Here is a 5009-nt window from a genome sequence, read left to right on the forward strand (position 1 = left end):
TTTTAGTGCCAGCTCATCTTGAAATATGATTGGACACGGAGCCGGAAGAGCGGAGGCACGTGACCTATCGTTGCGTCACTTTATTGTTCTATAGTAATCATTGAATGAATTTATAATTATTATCTTTTTGTACCTCACGTGATATTACATCTTTTGTTGAATGAAAAATACCATGCGATAATTCCAGTTAATTCCTTTAGTAGCTTACATTGCTTTTTAACGTGATAATTAATTGCATTTCAATTAATTTGAATGTTTTTTAAATTCACCAATTATTGTGTAAATTGTTATTTTATTGTTTGGTACACATGACCCTCATAACAACATATTGTTGGAGGTGTATGCACATAAGCCACGAATTAATGAAATACTACGATCTGCGTGTAGTCTCTGCACATGAGATTTTAATCTCTGAAAAAAAATTAACTTAAATTTAGACCACCATGTTTTGTAGCATGTTACATTTTATTTGTATCAGATACGATATACATATAAAATATGTAGTATACAGATTAAACGCTCATTTAATTAGTAGTTCCTTAGTCTATCCAACAGAGGGAGACACTGTCCATTAAAATCAGGCCTGTTTCAAAACAAGGACAAGAGCCTGCTCTGTTGTTCTATTTCCACAGGTAATTATTTACATGTGGAACTTGTATTTAAAAAAACATTTATTTAAATAATATAAATGCAAACAACTATGTCTGAAGTATATCAGATTCACATTAGTTGTTTTTTTTTTTTTTCATTGGCCTGTGACTGGATAAAGACCTGCATGAACCGAGGGTCCCATGGCAAAAATGTTTTCTCATAATCCTTACTGATCTTTAGTCAGCTGACTTAAAAAAAATTACAGCTGACTTAAATTACAGCTAAAAAAAACTAAAAATAGGATGGAATAATTTGGAAATCATTAAAAGACAATATTACACCTTTGAAAATACTGGACTTTATTGTTTTGTTTTGGGGTTTTTGTTTTTATTCTAACATGATCTTTAGGTCATCACAATGGTTTAAATGGTTGGGATATTACAGCTGCTTAACATTTTGTCATATTTCATAATGCAAAGAAAAGCATCTGGACTTCTTTAAGTTACTTGAAGACGTTTCACCTCTCATCCGAGAAGCTTCTTCAGTTCTAAGGTCAAATGGTGGAGAGTCCCAGATATAAACCTAGTGGGAAGAAGCTTCTCGGATGAGAGGTGAAACGTCTTCAAGTAACTTAAAGAAGTCCAGACGCTTTTCTTTGCAAGCTCCTTTGACCACGATGACCTGGATGACTGAGAACCTTCACAGACATATTTCATAATGTAATAAATGTCTTCATTGTGTCTGGAGGACAGTTGGGCCAGTTTGGAACACGCATTTTGGTTTTTTGTTATTTTACTAACATTCAGCATTAATGGTGCCTTTACAGAGGTGCATATTACCCATACCAAAGGAAAAAATGGACTCTAATAACCTATGTGGTCCCTCTCCTCTTTAACCTGGAGGACGCTGTATCCGTGATTATCAAAAGGATTTTAAAATATTGATTAGTCAGACCACAGGCCATGTTTTTAACTTCAGTCAATTAAAAGATCAGTCCCAGAAAAGGAAGGAATTTTTCTTAATTTTGTTTATATATTCGATTTTTTTCACCTTTGCACTTCAGAGGGTCATTAATATGGCCCAAAAAATCACCGGACATCCTCTTCCATCTTTGAAGGACCTGTAGAACACTCGCTGTCTCAAGAGGGCACGCAGCTTTGTATGGGACTGTACACACCCAGGACACTAAGTTAAGTTACGGTGTCATGTTGTGTTGTATGTATTGCCGACGTGGGACAGTTTTCCAATTTCATTGTACCATTGTACTATGTATGACTGTGCAATGACAATAAAGAGTTATCTTATCTTGTCTTAACAAATAATAAATAAAATAAAAAAACAACAGCATATAAACCTTGCTAGACATTTTTTGTACATGTTTCTGCATATGCTGCACTAAGATTTGACGTAATTATGTAGTTTTTGTAATTTTTTCTAGTGGATGTGTGACTTGTTTGAGCAGCTTTGTCTTTGCCAGGTCCACATTATAAATGAAGATGTGCTCAATTCACTAATTAAATAATGATTACATTGACTTGCTGCGCCCTCTTGTGGTACACATTGGTATTGCATAAAAGCTAGCATGGGCCTGTTTTTAATTCATATTCAGATCTTTTGGGACATGAAATGATATTAACTGGTTGTTACATTCTGTTGATGTTTGAAATTATTATTTATTTTTAAACAGGAATTTACAAAAAGTACCTCTGCTGCTGTACCAGCCAGTAGCTGTTGAGGGCAGCAGAGTGCGTGCGCGCGCACACACACACACACACACACACACACACACACACACACACACACACACACATACACGATCTCAGACTCCATAAAAACAGAAAAACAAGACCACATGCACACACACTCACTCTGCTTCATAAAAATGTCAGCGCTCATAAAGACTGTTTATCTCCCTCTCTGTCTGTTTTTAGAATTTTCCACCACTCTCTCTTCTTCTTCTTCTCGCTCTGGTTTTCTTCCCCCTCCCTACTTCTACTCCTCACCCCAGCTCAGACATCCTAAATCACACATTAAACTCTTTAAAAGGTTTCCTCCAGTTGTCGGGTGGAGTAGAAACACACAGAGGCAGCAGCATGCTTCATTGGATGATGGCTTTTTCTAAACAGCCAATTGAAACCCGACTGAAAGTGCAGTATCGTAAAAGTGGCTAAAGCGAGCGGATGAGCGATGGACAGATTTATAAGTCATTATAGTGAACACACACACAAAGGTTTGTGCTTATATCTTTGTGAGGACCTTTGCTGAACTCATGCACCATAGGAGTGGGGGGTATTGATCATTCAGCCATCCATATCAGCCCCCTTTTACCCCTTTATAGTGAATTTTAGCAGTTTATGTTGTAACTGTGGTGTTAATCAATGAATATTATTAAAATATGGGATCTAATGGTTGTATTGATGTAAAGCAATTTGAAATGCTCCAAAATGGCACCATATTATGTAAAAATGTAAAGGGCATAACTTTTAGATAGAGGTAAGAGTCTTGTCCTGTTTTGAACACGAAATGGAAAAATGAAAGATGGCTTCTTCTTCTTCTTCTTCTTCTTCTTCTTCTTCTTCTTCTTCTTCTTTAATTTAAAGGTTATTAGCCTGTTTAGCATGTTGCTAAAGCAAAAGCAAAGCCTAACCTTAAACCCTGTTAGGGTTGTTACCAGGTGAACTGCACAAACTATAAATTGCAATAAAGTCTCCGGCCTGATGATGGAGATCGCTGAGAGGGCCAGTCTCCGCATGGTGCTGTGCAATTCATTGATACACATCTGCCGATCATCTGCAGCACTAGTCGTCTCCAGCTTTACCTGATCATACAGCCGTCTCAGCGGTTACATCAGGCTCACTTAGTTCTTCCTCTTGGTCTAGTTTCTTGGTATTCAGCTTGTCTCCTTTTCCAAGAAGCTATTGGTGTGCTCTCTCACAGCTCAGTTGGACTGTCTCAGCACCTGTTTGGAATTAATTGGACTTTCATTCAAAACCAGATCACTTACCTGCTTCCTGCTCACTCACCTGTTAAATTTGCAGCCCTCCCTTCTCCACTTCTGAGAGGAGCCCTGAAATGATCTTTACAGCAAAATCTCTATGTTGTTAATAAACCTTTTAGCTCTTCCTGTGGTCTGTGTCTGCACTCGGGTCCAACCGTGGCTGCAGGAGCTGAACAGGTACTTTGGTATTTAAGTCCTGTCATCTCAGTCACACTATAGCAACAACCTATCCAAACTGTTAACCCTGCATCACCGCTGACATGATTTACTGTTTCAGATACTAATGTTGTCTAAACTTTAACAGATTTAGGACCTTGCTACTTATATATTTTACAGAACAACACAAACACTTGTGAAAAGCTATGTTTTTTGCAGACTGTAGGGGAGCTTACACCATTTTTTCTCTTTGTGACTCTCAGCATGATGCATGAAATGGAAACAATATTAAGAAAGCAGTTGAAGATAATCTGGAACAATGCTTATATGAAAAAAAGCAGAGTGAGGTTCAGCTGAAGGGACCGAGATGTGTCCAGTTTCAGATGAGCTGAAGCCTTCAGCCTGCAGGGGGCGCTGGCAGCACTTCCCACGATGCTGGATCGTGTTTGATAAACTGACACCAGCAGACGTGAAGCAGACTCTGATCCTCTGAGGTCTTTCAGGCTTCGGCCTCCGTCTCGACACACATCACGTCTAACTGCTGTGCATGCTTCATCGTATTCGCCATCTCATTGTTGGTTCTGTCTTTAAGTCTTCGTGCGTTCTGACAGAAATATTCTTCAGACTCATCGATCGGCCGCAACATGAAACCAGAGACGGCTGAAGTCTCCAGAGAGAGAGAGTGTTATCAGCACTGTGCAGCCCCCCTGATCCTGGCAGAGCTGAGTCGGTTCATACAGGGGGTAATGTGTCCTTCTGCTGTGTGCATGTGTGTGTGCATGAGAGAGAGAGAGAGAGAGAGTGAGAGTCATGCTGCATGGATAAAACGATTAGTGAAATATAGGCAAGAGGAGGAAGAAAAAATGGACTCTGGACAGGAGAGAAGGATGAAGGAAAAGGAAAGTAGCAAATAAGACGAGAGGGCGTGAAAGGATGAAAGGAGGAGAAGATATTCTAGAAAATGATCAGAAAGATAAAGATGGAGATAATGATGTAACCACACATGATGGCCCCACTGGTTTCTGGGCTCCACATTTTGAAGCCTCAACATTCGCCTTCTGGCCTCAGCCATGTTGGTCTGTTGGAGCCAGAGCAAAGTCCTGCTGGAAGCAAGTCTCACAGCTAGGCAGCCATCTTGGAACAAATCCAGGCATTTATTTGGAAGCCCATAGTGAAATGAGAGGGACAAAGAAATAACTTTATTTTCAGAGGCCAGTGCTTCAAAAAATATAAAAGTTTCGCCCCAAATTATGATTTAAACACA

The sequence above is a fragment of the Diplotaxodon limnothrissa genome, linkage group LG20 (assembly GCF_057381915.1).
Source record: "Diplotaxodon limnothrissa isolate DT_005_m linkage group LG20, D_limnothrissa_male_GT1.1, whole genome shotgun sequence".
NCBI classification, from domain to species: Eukaryota; Metazoa; Chordata; class Actinopteri; order Cichliformes; family Cichlidae; genus Diplotaxodon; species Diplotaxodon limnothrissa.